A 16064-nucleotide genomic window follows, 5' to 3' on the forward strand; every position below is an offset into this window, starting at 1 on the left:
ACGATTACCCACATGCATAAATGCGCATGCATATGTAGGCAAGGGAGGCATCATGCAACACGCAGACTAATAACATATGCCACAAAAAACCGCTACAGATAAAAGACAACATAAAAAGTGAGAAAAAATGCAGCAACAAAAATCACAACCGAGACAACGGAACTGAGGAAGCTACCATGCCGTTGAGTCAATGAAAATGCCTTGCAGCAAGACGATATGTTGCACCGAAATTGCGTGGCCCGCTAGCAGAGCGTGAGAATTTCCCAAAGTGGCACAGCCAACAGCTATTGCCTGACGACGGCTGCTTGCAACACCAGCGTCAACTTTTTTTCACATATTTTCCTGCAAGCGAAGGCACGTTGCATACGAGATTCTTGCGCATGCATAAGTCCACACATACCGATGTGCAAACACATGGTAAACAAAGCCAGAAAGAAAGCAAATTGATAAGATTTGTACGGGCGAGGCGAGGCGCGCTGTCGCAATGCTGCCTACTGTGTTCGAATTTCCTTACGAAAGTGCACAAACAACTACAACTACAGCGTATGCAATCAGAAGCGCACATATGCGCACAGAACGACACACATATGCGCCACTTAAGTGCCTACACACTTTGAAGTGTTCGCCGAGTGGCGCATAAGTACAATAGAAACGACATGTGTGCGTAGATATGTGTGCATGTTGCATGAATGATGGCCTCGGTTATCCTGCCGGCACTTCAATGCCGCTCGTTTGACTTCTTGAAATTCTTCTGTATGTAAATTGGCACTCAAATATGTAGATTTGTAAGTGCATGTCTCTATTTGCCTAGTTCCTTGCCATTATATTTGGTTAGATACTTTCTGTTGCTTCCTTTGTGTGACAAATATTTGATCATCTGGCGCAAGAATTTCCCACGCAACTCTCTTTACGCATATTTTCTGTTTGGAGTGTAAGAAGAGCGGAAGGACCACTATTTATTGTAACTGTATATTATGTTTTTGACTTTAATCACTTTTATTATTATGTATCTGTGTATAAGGTAATGAATAATTACTAAACTACTTAGAAATACTGGAGATCCAGCCTCCTTAATAGCTGATAACCGTAGAGGAATGACCAAGTTGTTGCAACGACTTTTCTTTCAACAGAATTCTGTATGAGAGCTAACTTTATTAGACTCAAATCAGAGATTCTTTCCATGAACAGTAATATACATAACCGGGAGGTCTGGCTTTGGTCGCTTTTTCTGGATAAAAAATTGAAACTAAGAAAACTATGGCGTAGACACCGCTTACGCAGTTATAGCCGAGTTTACAACAACGCGCCAATCGTTCTTCTTCTTCGCAGTTTAGCACAAATTGGAGATTCCAGGTGTAGCCAGGTCCTTTTCCACATGGTTTTTCCAACATAGTGGAGGTCTTCCTTTTCCTCTGCTTACCCCGACGGGTACTGCGTTTTCATCGTTTTCATCCATTCGAACGTCGTGACCTAGCCAGCGTAGGCGCTGTCTCCTAATCCGCTGAACTACAGGGTTTGTCCGGGAAGTAATAGGACTGATTTTCTTCCGCCTCGACTGTTCTTCGGAGCATGCGCGCACCGACTGGATTCGATAGAGGGCGTTCTTAGCTAACGAATGAGCGGCTGGTCAGTTGTCTCCGAACACCTGGAGAGTCAGGACAAACATTTTCACGCGACGTGTTTCTGTGAGTGGTGCAAGCCGAAAATGCAGCGTTCGTTAGACCAGAAGAGTGGCGAGTGGAAGTGTGCCAAGAAAATTTGAACATGTGTGAAAGTGACCCCCAATTTTTGAATAACGTAATCACAGATGACGAGTGATGGATCTTTAAGTATGATCCCGAGACAAACAGGCAATCTTCCGAGTAGTACACGCCAGCGTTTCCCCGCCCAAAAAAGGGAAAAATGAGCAAACCCAAAGTGAAAACCATGCTCATTGTCTTTTTCTACATCAAAGGCATCGTCCACCACGAATTTATTCCTCCTGGACAAACCGTCAACCCCAAGTTTTATGTGGAAGTCCTCATAAGACTCAAACGAAGGGTCAATCGAGTCCGACAAGATACCGCAGCCGATTGGAAGCTGCACCACGACAACGCTGCGATTCGCACCGCTTTTCTTGTGAACAGCTACCTAACTAAGGCCAGCATCCCATCGCTTCCGCAGCCGCCCTACAGACCAGATGCGGCCCTCCCGGATTTTTATTGTTTCCTTGCCTAAAAAGGCCAATGAAAGGCAAGCATTTTGATACGACAGAGGGGTTCCAAGCAGCATGTACCTCGGCTCCCAAGGCTACTCCGGAAAATGCCGTCCGTGACGCTATCAATGCTTGGAAGTCGCGCTGGCAGTGCTACATCGACGCAGAAGAAGCCTATTTTGAAACTTTTTAAATATGATTGATGCCTGAGTATTTACTCATCTTGCTTGCTTCAAAATTAAAGCAATTGCTTTAGTTGGCTATCCAGAAGAATTGAGCTTATTGTCTTCAACGAATTATCAATTACGTTTCTAAGTTTTTTTAGCCGCAGAATAATGGGTTTATGTTTCCACAAAGCGCTTAGATTAAAAAGTCAACTCATGGAGATTAAATGGCAGCACATTAAGCCGGCAGGATCACACTAAGAAGGCGTCTTTGTCTATGATTATGAAAACAGCAACTTCCATTGAGGAATTCCGTGCAGAAAAAGTTGTAATTAAGTTGCCACAAATTATGCGCATAGATACTGTTAACTCATGTTGCACGCGAACACACACGCCACTTGTGCGCGCGCAGCAGCTAATGTGCGTCAATGCAACACCCAGCAGAGCTTAGTTACAGTTGATTGAACTCGCCCATGCAACTAACGCGATGGCAAAGATTTTTTCAATTATACGCCTATGGACTACAACGTGGCAAACACTTGAGGCTCAAGCAATGGCGTGCATGCTGATCGGCAGACAAAAGCGTTCTTTCATTGCGGCCTCTAGAGAGCGCCACAATGCTAATGAATTGCTTGGTCATTAATGTCATTGCAAATGCGCAATCGCTTCAACGTCCCTTGGTCACACCACTGCTGCTTCCTAGCCGCCAACAGGGTACGGCGCAGTGCGTCGCGATCGGTGATCGTGTAATTGGGAAAATACGAGTTCCACTGTCATTCGTGGCTGATAGCAAATCGCTGCTGTTTGATTGATTTTCAACTTGGACTCTGGAGCTTGCGCCCTTTTCTCTGTTTTGTCGTTGCTTTAAAATTGTTAATGCACCAAGTCATTCAGTTGCATGATTAGCGCGGCTCCAAAAGGACGCAATGTCTTCCATTTAATCAATAAAAATTGCTGTGCGTCTCCATTAGGTTTTATTTATTTTGTCCACGTATGTATGTATATACATTTGTGGTTGAATGCTCGCGCTTTCATAGTTCTTTAGAGTTTGAGTAAGAGCATGAGTGGTTTTTGTGGTTTTGCTAATATTTTTGCATTAACTATACTCTACTAAGTGTAATATGTATGGAACTCGATTTATTTTACATGGCCACCACAGGCACGCTTGGAGCAGTTCAGACGCTGAAACCAGTTTTCGACGGGTTTCAAGCACAAATCGGCCGATATCGCTGCAATTTCACGTTCGATAACCGCACCACGATTCTGGTAATCATGCAGTCGTCAATTTCATCTTGTAAGGATGTAGGCCAAATCTTTTCGCAAAATAGATACCCATAGAGATACCCAACGCTTGAAAACGACATGTGAGAGACTGATTTGGGTCTTCCTCAATTGATGCGCCAGCGGCATCAATATTCTCGAACAACGGACACTTCTTCGTCTCACTGTCACGGACGCTCTGTTTGTTGATCTGAGAAGACGATTATTACGACCATACTTTGAAAGTAGCGCTATTAAAGTTGAGGCCACTGATCCGAATTTCGGTACTAAATTTTAATAAGTCGAAAGACTCGCTGTTGGATCGTATATATTTTCATGATGAAATGGGAAACCTTACTGAAGAGAAGGGACAAAAGACCAACAAAAAATATGCCGTCGTTTGCTGTCCCTATTGATCTACTTTTGTAGTGTCCTATTGAAAAACCCTATATATGTATAATTTTTGACAAATGACAAGTCACTGATTGTTAGCTGTTGTTCAGCTGTCAAATCGGAAAAGTCAAAACAAATTTTTAAACATGACAAGTGCAAGTGATTGATTCCAAAGGTAGCGTAAAAATTTGACGTGATAGTAAATATAAGTATATATATATATATATATACATATGTATATATGTATGTATAAACTTGTAAGGGTATGTCCCCGCTCGCTTAAGTACAGTAATTACAACAGCTATCTCTATAGCTGCGGCATATTTGTTTTTATATTCAGCAATATTGTTGCTTAACTGCCTTAAGCAATTCATTGCCGCGTCATCGGGTTAAGTAACTTTAACACACGCTTTACAATAAAAAACATGCTTATTTTCGTAAACTTTAGCACAAAATAACATTTCTCCTTAATTCTCCCGTAATCAGTCAGCGATTATTTAAAAATATAGCAACATAAAAATAAATAAAATTCGAATATTCTGTGCATGCACAGCATTCCTGGTATTGCTGGCGCTGCTGATAACCCCGTGACAGCTCCAGTACGTACAAACAAGCTCATCAAAATCGCAGCGGAGATAATGTACGGCGATCGTGCGCCAGTGATGCGTGCATATTTTGTGTTCAGCATTCCAGTAAACACGCCTCTGTGGCATGCGCGCCACTTTAATTTCTTAATTTTGCTTGAAAATTTTGAAAAACAACAAATTATTTTTTATTCAAAAAATATATATATTATTACTATTAATATATATTTATGTTATTTAGTTTTTAGTACACACTTATAGTTTTTCGATTATGACTACAGTGTTCATATTTTTTATTTTTAATGAGATTGCTGACTTTTCGTTAGACTGATTTTTATATTTTCGTTGATAACATTTTATTAAGTTGTTAAAAAATGCTTGATTACAGCTCAGATTGTCAGTTAACTAAATGAACTTTTGTACGTCAAGTGATCACTATTTGAATCATTACAATATGTATACTCACACATATTAAATCTATAAAAAAGAGAAAAAACTATTTCGGTTGCTGAGAAGCTATAATACCCTTCACATGTGCATTTTTTGTAGCATAAAGGGGTATACAAATATTTTTATCCTAATTTTGATCGGTCGCTTTGTATGACAGCTACATACTGTATGTATATATGTTATAACGATCCGATCTTAACAATTTCTGCGGAGATTTGATACTGACCCTAGGTAATAATCTATGCCAAATATCTTGAAGATACCTCGTCAAATGACAAAGCTTTCCATACAAGTACTTGATTTCGATCGGTCAGTTTATATGGGAGCTATATGCTATAGTGATTCCATAACGGCAATACTGAAAAAATTAGCAGCGTGAAAAGATATAACAGAAACCACTCACATGAAACAAATTCTGATTTTGGTTATAAAATGGTTATATATTGGTTATATCTGAGAGCGGTAGCTTGAAATTTTACGATATTACATATATAAAATGATGTGGTGAATCGTAAGCAATAAAAGACTCAATTTGGATTATTTTGATGATACAGTATTTTGAATTTTAGGTGACGATATACTTTGTAGGGTCTCTGACGTTTCCTTCTAGGTGTTACAAAAGTCGTGGTAAACTTAATATACCATTTTCAAGATTTAATAACACCTTTCAATAACATAAGTTCCGAAATATGAGTACTTTCTTTGGAAGAAATGTGGGCAAAATTTTAGATCGCTATATCGAAAGTTGAGGGTATATATAGATAGACGGACGAACGTCTCAATAGACTTGGTTCGTCACACTGATCACTCATACATATATCTAAGTTTCCTTCTAGGTGTTACAAAAGTCGTGGAAAGCATAATACAAGTATACCCGGTTCCGAGTATAAACAATACTTTCTGGCCGGCACTTATTCCTTACTTTTTAAGAAGTATTCGGTATAGTGAAATGAACTTCGTTCAGAGTCGATTAAAAAACAGCGAGTTATCTGTAGTTCAACGGCATGCAGCAGTATTTTTTTGGATGCTGTGGAATATCTTTTACATTTTTTCAACCAAAATTTGTATTTATTTTCTATTATCAGTCAAATTTGTCGCTGCTTAATTTTTTTCGTCAACTTTTGCTCGTTCCGTGACTATATACCCAGCGTCTACTGTGAGATAACGTCCAACATAATTTACGATTTTTCCGTTATTCCAGGAATAAGTACATAAATCGCCAAATCTCGGTGACAGCTCGTATCACTTGCGTTACTAATTTAATATTATTTGTAATTTTTTGTATTTATTTTCCTTATTTTTTTGTGCAAATAAATAAAAATGCTGATTTACACAGAAATATCAGTTTGCGACATTAAAATGCATCGGCGCGGTTATTTTTTAAGCACCTACAGTTCAATGTGTTTTGCACGAGCTTGCACGAGTTCTAAGAAGCAGCAATCATTCGATGAAAAGTCGATTGCAAATTTGTTGATTTTTAACAAGAAATTCACAGTTGTTTATAATTAGAAATTTAAAGAGAATTGGCGCAAATGTAAATTATAAAACAGGTTATTTATAATAAATAATATGTTTTGATATATTCAATGCATGAACGGGATCGGTCAAGATTTCAGAGAAATTCTGATTAATCCATTTCTGGCGAAGAAAGTGAGGTTATCGCTTCCTCTTAAAGGCTTTGAACTGCATGAAACGATAAGTTTAACCTATCTTTAACCCTGGAACACGCTCTAGACTATAACAAAGAGTATATTTGGTTAGATTAAGAGGTCAATCGTAACAGGGATCTCACTTGTATAGCTTAAAACGCCGATCCGTTGCGAAGATATAGATAGACAAGAATATAATTTTAGAAGAATTTTCAACCAAAAAAATTTTCAATATTGATAAATTTTCTTTACATTCTTTTTCCTCACTCTACTATATTGCAGCACTAATTTCTTCAACTCAAGTTCTCTTTGGTCGCGCTCACAGCACACATTTGCCGCTATTTTCTTATTTTTCAGCTTCAAGTAATCAACAGACCTTTGAGCGTATGCCTCCGCCTGTGACCGTTATCGACTGCTTGCCTCGTTTCGCACAATCTCGCATTTCAATTGACGTCAACTAAGCACCGGCCGCCACCCGCGCGCAAATGCACTACACACCACTCTCCAACCCATGCCATTTGCCTGCCCCGCTGTGTGCGCTGTGGCTTTCTTCATTAAAAGGCGTTGCAAATCAACGCAACTGCTCTTCATCGTTGCAAATCTTCATTGTCGCTTGCCACTTGCTTCGACGCTTTTCTCCGCCACATTGTTTCTTTTGCTTGTTTTTTTTTTTTTGTAATTCATTGTACTTAATTAAAAACGCAACATTTCAAACCACTTTCTAAATGTGGCAATACAAAACGGCCACAAGCGTCTTATATGGTTTCATTTGCTGTGCTTTGATAGCGGTGATGACTATTAAAACTTCAGCGGTTGTGGTCGCAGCGGCAACCGCAGCCAGGGTATTTGTTTTTGTGGCAAGCGCTCGGCGACAATTCGTTGAAAACTTTCCACGCACATTAGAAGTGGGGAGTGTAAGCCAAACAACTTATCATCGAGTATGGCACTGAAGTAGAACTGGGAAAATGGCAAGCAGACAACGCAGGCTTCCCAAGCATAGATCGGTATATATGCTTCTATACATACTATATATACTATATGTGTTCAGCGGTTCGCTCATCAATGACTAGCAACGCTGACAACGCCATTTCCCAAGATGTCAGCGTCTGCCACAACCGCAATCGCCGAACGCCAAACGCATGGCTGCTGCTATCTCCCGTTCATTGAGATTGCCATTGACGTGCCTCTATTGCGAGCGATTGCGATCGATGTTGTTGCTGCCTGCGCGCATTACCAAATTCGTCCAGTCATATTTCTTGGCCTGCATGCGCGCACCAAAAAAGTGAAAAGTGGCCCACAGCAGCGATCCTAGTATCCGCACCATGCGCCCGGTAAGGCAATAGCTACCGCAATAGCAACATGCCACATAAATAAATGGCAGCGTGGTGACAGCAGGACATGACAACAGTTGCTGCCACAGCAAAACAGCCAAAGAGCCACGACGATGGCAGCGACAGCAACAGCCACAGCAACACCAACGGGAGCCGCCGCTCAGACTGAGTGACTATATGCGGCATGATGACAAGCTGCCAGACCATATACGTGGGAATATGAACAGGTAACAGGTAAAAGCAACGGCAGCAACAAGCAACAAGCAACAGCAACAGCTTCAGCTGCAGCAAAGTGGACACATCCGTAATTGGTTTGGAACGAGTTGGCTGTTGCTGCTTTTCATAGCGGTGCACAAGCTACTCGCTGTGTGTTAAGGAGCTCTAATTTAAATGTAGCTTTTTGCTGGCAGTTGAAGAAAATCTCACATTTCGAAAACTTAATGAGAGTGTTGCATGTGCCACACAAGCTGGAAGTGAGTAATTTGTCATATTTTTGTGTAAAAATCAGAGAAAAGATTTATGTTGTGGTGGAACATTCAAAATTAGAAGATAAGCAATGTTAACTATGTTGGGAAAACTCGACATATACATATATATAGAACAGCCAAGTCAGGGAAGAAAAGCTGTGTTTATGAGACTTAAAGAATCCTGAATCAAACCAAAAGTTAGAAGTAAATACGAATTCAACAATCGTACTAATGCGAGAGCAAGACTGTCCCATGAAAACTTTGGAGGTTCAAATCTTCAGTATTCTGGAGAATAATACAACAATCTATTTACGAGTATTTTGGAACACATCAGCTGAAATCAAAATTGTTACGAGCATACTCTCTATATATTCAAATAATCTACTAAAGACTGGAGAAACCATTTCTTACATAAGAAACACACTTTAAAACAGTTATTAATGACCTTTAGAACCTTTCTAAATATTTTATGTACTATAAATATATGCATGTGTTAAGCATTTATTGGCTTAACTTTCTCAAAGCTCAAGTTTGGTACTCCTATATCATAGCAAAGGTATGCAACCAAAAAGAAGATATATAACACTATTTTTACTTTAAAAAAAAGTAATTATGATGAATATAATGAGTAGTCGAAAAACTCTTTTCGTATTTCTAATCAAACATCAACTTATTTTTTTTATATTTATAATGAACTTAAATGAACCAAATATGTACGATTTTGGTCGACCATCTTTCGCCATTTTTCCGCTAGAGACCTTATTCCAAGAGTGTAAAACTTTTCTGGTTTCTCGGCGAAAAACTGCGAAAAGTTATTTTCAAAGGCTTCTATTTAAGCAAACTTTACTCTCTATATAACGAGAGCCAACTTTACTCCATTAAGACAGTTCTGCATTGACCGAAAAAAATTGTAGTCCGCTGATGTCAGGTGAGGGCTATATGGTGGATGAATCAAAACTTCCCAGCCAAGCTCTCCCAGTTTTTGCGGAGCCATCAAAAATGTGTGGGTCCTAGCGTTATTCTGATGGAAGACGAATCCTTTCTGTTGATCTGTTCTGGCCGTTTTTTCAGTTGCTTCTTTCAATCTTATCAGTTCTTGACAGCAAAAAGTATAATCAATCGTTCGACCAGGCTGGAACAGCTCATAGTGGATGATGATTCCTTTCCAATCCCACCAAACACTGAGCATAACCTTTCGAGGCGTCAATCCTGGCTTTGCGACCATTTGTTGAGCTTCATCACGCTTGGACCATGATCTTTTTCGCACATTATTGTCGTAGTTGATCAACTTTTTTTGAATCACAGATATTAATTCGGCCCTTTAAATTTTTCACAGACAATTCATGTGGTATCCAAACATCGAAAAGACTTTTTCGACTACCCAATATTAAATCAGTAATTATATATTTTGGCTTTGAACTTTTTCGTCAAAAAGCAAAGCCCCAGCGTGTCAAAGAGTTAATGACTTCTTTGTGTTATTAGTCATCTTTTCAACACTGATTCCTTCACCAAATACTATGAGCTTCAAAAAATTCACTAATTTTCCATATCATTAGTCACTCTGACCATCATTAGTGAAGCAAAGGTGCCAAAATGCATAGCTAAATTTGCGAAGGCCACAATATAATATTGAACTTAAGTTTTTACCGTTATCTGGTGCTTACATATGCACATATTTCCAACAAAAAATGTTTCGCAAATTTGTTCTTACTTCTAATCCAGCTTCGCGAATATGAAATAAAAGTATGAAGAGCCCGAAAGAGCAATTGAAAGCAGCTAATTTAATAAAGGTTGGAGTGTTTTAATTTTTAAGTGAGTTGTTGTTTTTAGGCTTTCAACACAGCAAATAAATCATTTCGAAAATTATTTAATTATGCCATGCTGAAGACATCACTGGATTTCTTAATGACTCTCTCTCGCAATGGGTGTGAGTCCAGCAAATATCAACACAGGTACATACCCACACATACACACACACACTTTTACATATAGTTATTGCGTATTTATTTTGCTGTTCTTATTCGCCGGCGTCGGTGTGGACCAGGTCTTGTAATAAGTATTCAAGAGACGCTTTTCCATATTAACCGCAGTATCGTACACACCTCATAATATAATTGCTGTGGTGCTCGTTTTATGAACGCACATGCATACATATGTATGTATGTATGTACTTATTTCATACCGATTAAACACACGTACATGTGTACATATGTCACGGTATCAGCTTGACTCTGCGCTTTTTGTGTGATTCAATTAAATTCCACACTCTAATTACATAAAAATGTATGCAACATGCGTCAGCGCAGCCAAAACAAAGCCAACACTATAACAACAAGTACACATTACATTAAATTGTCAAAAAATAAAATAACAACAACAAAAAACTCGTTGAAAATAACAAAATTTTGCTCATGCGGCAGAATTTTAAATCAAAACTGTGTCTCAGCGCGCGATAAGCGTGTAAATGGAGCCCAGCCTAAGGCTCAAATACATGCCTGTACATTACATACACTTATTTGTACGTATGTAGGTGTATGTTTCTTCAAGCAATATGAAATAGAAGAATAAACGTAAATAAATAAATGAGTGTCCAAACTCAGCAGAGAAGTGCAATAAAGTCGCGTAATTTAGTTGAAGCGTAATGAACATGTATGGCACAAGGTAGAATAGCCAAGTACAGTGACGGTATTCTAAATAAGAACACCACTATATTTGTGACATCGAATTGTCAATAACTCGCGAAAAACAAGACAAATTGTTAATTCCTCACAATTAAAAAAATTGTCTATGCAAGAACTTCATTTTGATCGGTCACTTTGTATGGCAACTATATGCTATAGTGATTCGAACTGAGCAATATGTTCGGAGATTATAGCGCTGTCTTCGACGATAATTTATGTCAAATTATTTGAAGATTTCTTGACAAACAAAAAAGTTTTCCATACAGGAATTTGATTTAGTTTGTTCAGTTTGTATGAGAGCTACTCGTATATGCTATAGTGGGTCAATATCGGCGATTCCGACAAAGGAACAGTTTCTTGGCGAGAAAAGGAAATCCACAAAATTTCAGCCCGAAATCTCAAAATCTGAGGGACTCTTTCGCTTTGTTACGCTGACCATTTTTATATACTTTCTAGGGTCTCCGTCGTCTTCATGTTCCGAGTACAAAAATATTTTTTTGTAATTTTCTGAAAATTTGTAATATTGATATTCACTAGGAGCGAGGGGAAAATAAAAAATAGAGCACGTTCTTACAACAGCCGGTTTCGCATGATCGGATCGAATCTCGATTTTAAACTCGGCAGCATTCTTTAGGGGCTACATGGGTTTACGGATTTCAAAAAAATCGTTTTTTTTTATTGTTTTATTAAATTCCGCAACATCTCTAGAATATTGTCCTAAATTTTAAAGTTGATCCGAGTAATAGTTTCGGAGATACAGTCTTGAGAACTTGGGGGCTCGAGGCTAGCTAGGCTTAGTGCGCCGTCTTTAAACGCATTTTTCTCGGAACTGTATTTATGAATCGGTTGGCAAGATTTCTCGAGAACCACTCAACCGATCTTCATGAAATTTAACACAAGTATTCAGATATAATTCTTAAAGTCTTGAACGAAGGATTTTTTTCGATTACAACTATTTGAAGAAAAAAATGTCGCGAAATTTAAATTTTTTTGTAAAAATGTCTGCCAAAAATCCAATTTTCGTTTTTTTTGCCTTCGTCCATGTTCTAAGTTAAGTTTTAACTAAAACACGTATTGTTTCACTTTAGCTGATCCAGTAAGGATATATCTCGAAAACGCTTCTTTTCCAAGGGTTCACCGGATATGGCGTCAAAATCTGTGAGTTTAAAATATTTTTTCCCAAAAATTTCAGAATTTCTTTGTTAATAGTGTATGCTTGTAACAATAAAAAATTCTAATAAAATATTTGATTTTTGATTAAATATTATTTGAGGAATGTTTTCTGCCACTACAACAACAAACCAATTTTTGGTTGTAAGCATAAACACGCTATATTTTGTTGGGGAACATGTGAGGAGAAAAATCGCATGACCCTTCGGCTTAATACCAGCAATTGATTTTTGTAGAGCGTCACAAGCAAAAATGTAGGTTATGACTACAGCAGAATTAAAGTTGAGAATAATGATTTTTTTTTTTGTTTAAAATTCTTCATATAAGGGAACAGGTAAATATATTTTGAAAGCCTTATTTGAAATTCGTATCAAAGTATTCTTATTAAGTTGCCCACAACTGTAGTTATGGGTAAGGTACTTACAATAAATGATTGCCCATAAATAAAAATATGTAGCCATCAACATCGACTTGTGTTGCACGTTACAGTTAACCATATTTGTAAGCAGAAAATGCAAATCAGCAAAAAGTTCGAGTACAGCAGTGAGTTTGAGTACGAAAATACATATAAGTGTGCATATTTTATTAAGGAGAGGCAAAAATATATTTCGTGCATATAAAATATTGCATTTGATAGAGAAAACCACTCAGAAATGTATATAATGTCAACCTATATTATTATATAGCAATTTTAAATACTCCGAAAACCCGCCTACTGCGCACACATAAGGTAATTCACCCGAACAAATTACAAAAAAAAAAAAAACGAAAAGCCAAACAGCCGCTGCGCATGCGCAACTGACATGCCGCGCAATCAGTCCAAAATCTCTGACTTTAAGTATTTTATGAATGCAGCGAAGAATTACAAATCAAAAAAGCGCACTTTGAACAACATGGGGAAAAATACAAAAACAAGCAAAGCAATCAGTACAGCAATAAGCGTCAGGCAGCAATCATTCAACCGACGACTGTGTCCCAGGTGAGTTTTACATGAATTTTTGTGTGTTGCTGCTGATGCGATTTGTTCGTTTGAGGCGCTGAGCGCTGGACAATGCCGCTGCCACCGCCGCCACTACTGATAGCTGCCGAACAGCGCGCTCGGCGACGTGATCGACATGACAAATTCCAAAGTGCCGCCCGATTGTGGCGCACCAGCCAGCAAGCATTTTATTCACTCGCAGCGACGTGCGCTAGTGGCCAATGGCGGATCGCTGCACTCCTACTACTCTCCGTGTGTGTGTGTGTTTCTGTGTGCATGTGTCATGTGCGCAATAGAGTTGCCAACTGTCAGCAAATGTTGAAATGGAAGATTTATGCAGTTGCATTTGAAATTTATAGGCCTCAGCGTGTACTCAAACGCTGTGCTAGATTCTAGAGTACACATGCTTTATTGTGGAGGCACATAGGTAAGTAATTGCACATTTTCATATCCATTAACTATCTTTAGTCCACTCTATCTTTATCTGCACACATTTGTGTTTATCTATATTATTCTATTTCTTTACAAGTATTTCACTTGTTTATTTAATGCCCACTTGTCATGCGCAGCTTTTTATCTCGAATTCTAATCAACACGAAAATGTTTGTTAACCTAATCGTCCACTGTTGTTATTGTTGTTAGGGTTTTTTGTTGTTGGCAAGAGTCACCTGGTAGCGCGCGTAGCAGAGCATGTTGAACGCACAAACGGCTGCGCAGTTCATTGGCCAAATTAACTGACGAACCCAGCGATTGTTGTTGCTGCCGAGCGCCGCACGCCTCTTCGTTGCATATGAATTTGGCTTTTATCTGAGTGCAAATGCGGTTAATGCGGTTATGATTATCATTATACGCGAGTACACTAACACATGAGCATTATTGTTGTTGTTTTCAGTTTGTTGTTGTTTTAATTGCGGCCACATGGCAGTTGTCAAACGCTAAAATGCGCTAAATTCTATGCAACCACTTTGCGGTTTCTAAGTAATTTAAGCGAATTTCACTACTCTTGTTGTTGTTGTTATTGGTGGCAAGCAACAAATGTGTGTTATTAAAACATTCCAGAACAAATGACTGCACTTTATAGTTTGCTTATTAAATGTGTTTGCAATTAATACTTATTAACCGAATTCAATAGATGCAGTACTGTGCAGCTAATTGGTAGCAGGTCATTTGTCGGTGGGGGTAAGTTGCAGAGATAATAATTTTGTTGAGTGATAAAAAAGCGCGTGAATTGCTATACAAATTAAAAAAATGAAATATGTCTCAGTAATGATGCCACTAACTGACTCACATTCTCCTATTAATAAGACTTCTTCTTAATAATAAGACAGATTCGAAAAATTTCAGTATAACGTCCAGTGAAAAATATATATTACAAGCTGAGGTCTTTGCTATTGCGAAACCCGCGGAGCTGGCCTCTAATGCACCGACAGGCAGTTCCAGAGCCACATCTACATACGTAGACAGCCAAGCTGCAATAAAGACAGTAACCTCATATCGCACATCGTCTAAAAGTGTCTTTGGAAGCAGGGCAACAGTGGAAAATGTTGCCAGAAGCAAGCAACTTCATTTTTACTGGGCCCCAGGTCACAAAGTCATCGAGGCCAATGAAATACTGGACGAGATTGCCAAGAATAGTGTACGACTAACATCCGAAAACGTGACCAACATTTAGGAAACTTAAGCATTGTCTTTACGACGATCTCGACAGAAGCATTGCAAAGAAATTCAAAACCCGATGGAACGAGCTACCTGGGTGCAAAACTGCAAAAGTCATGTGCAAAACGGTAGATCGGGAGTACACAAAATTCCTATTGGCACTCGATAGAAGAAATTGTAGCAACATGATGGGAATACTACCTGGTCACTGTCACGCCAGCAGATTGGAAGTGACAGATCGAGAAAACTGCAGGAAATGTCTAGAAAAAGGCACCAGGAAAACACAGAATTATCTCTTGTACACTTGACCCGCATTGGCAACACTACGATGTAAGCATTTGGGATCCCCACTGGAGGGGGTATCGATGGTGAAGCCGCAGAGTCCGTTAAAATTCGTGTCAAGCGCTGGTATCCTAAAGGATGATTACTCCTCATGTATCTAGTAACTGAACTCCATTTGGTATCGCAAAGGACCAAAACTAGTCTATGCGTGGCTTATTGGTCTGCTAGATTAACCTAACGTATCCTGACCAATGGTTGGTGATTCGAAGACAGCTAATATGTCTTTCAATTTTAGTTTTAGATATTTGCAATGTACTGAAAAAGATATTACATCTTAGTACCCTTCGGTCGAGATTTTTTCTTATAACAAAAATCGTGTGAATCTTGTTAATTACGAACAAACTTTCATCTATCCTTCGGTGCAATAAAACTATAAACTTTGAGGATTGGGAGATCACTTCGATCCATCATACAAATTTTAATAATTTTCCGTGAAATCATATTAAGAATTTTCTATGGAATAATGGTTCTCAATTCCTCACTCAGGATGGATAATTCAAAGATAAAACTCTGATTTAATAGTTTTCTGTAAAATGGCAAACTTCTTGTAAGAGTTTCTACATGTATAGCTTGTCGCTCTCACTGCAGGGAGACTGAAGGTTTAGAATGTGACAGACTGCGCTTTTTCTCTGTCGAAATCTGCTAGATTAGATCTCTTTGAAAAGTAAGAGTTCTGCAGGACATATCGTGGACAAGTTAAGAACCTTTGAAGATTACATTTTGATACGGATTGTAAAGTGTTAG

The 16064-nt window shown here is 38.6% G+C and overlaps 1 protein-coding gene across 1 annotated transcript in view; it reads right to left on the reverse strand.

Moving 5' to 3' along the window:
• LOC126757649 (epidermal growth factor receptor) overlaps positions 1-16064 on the reverse strand; it is a 135964-nt gene that overhangs the window by 84177 nt on the left and 35723 nt on the right. The gene's annotated exons all lie outside the window — the stretch shown is intronic.

The sequence above is a fragment of the Bactrocera neohumeralis genome, chromosome 4 (assembly GCF_024586455.1).
Source record: "Bactrocera neohumeralis isolate Rockhampton chromosome 4, APGP_CSIRO_Bneo_wtdbg2-racon-allhic-juicebox.fasta_v2, whole genome shotgun sequence".
In the NCBI taxonomy this organism is placed as follows: Eukaryota; Metazoa; Arthropoda; class Insecta; order Diptera; family Tephritidae; genus Bactrocera; species Bactrocera neohumeralis.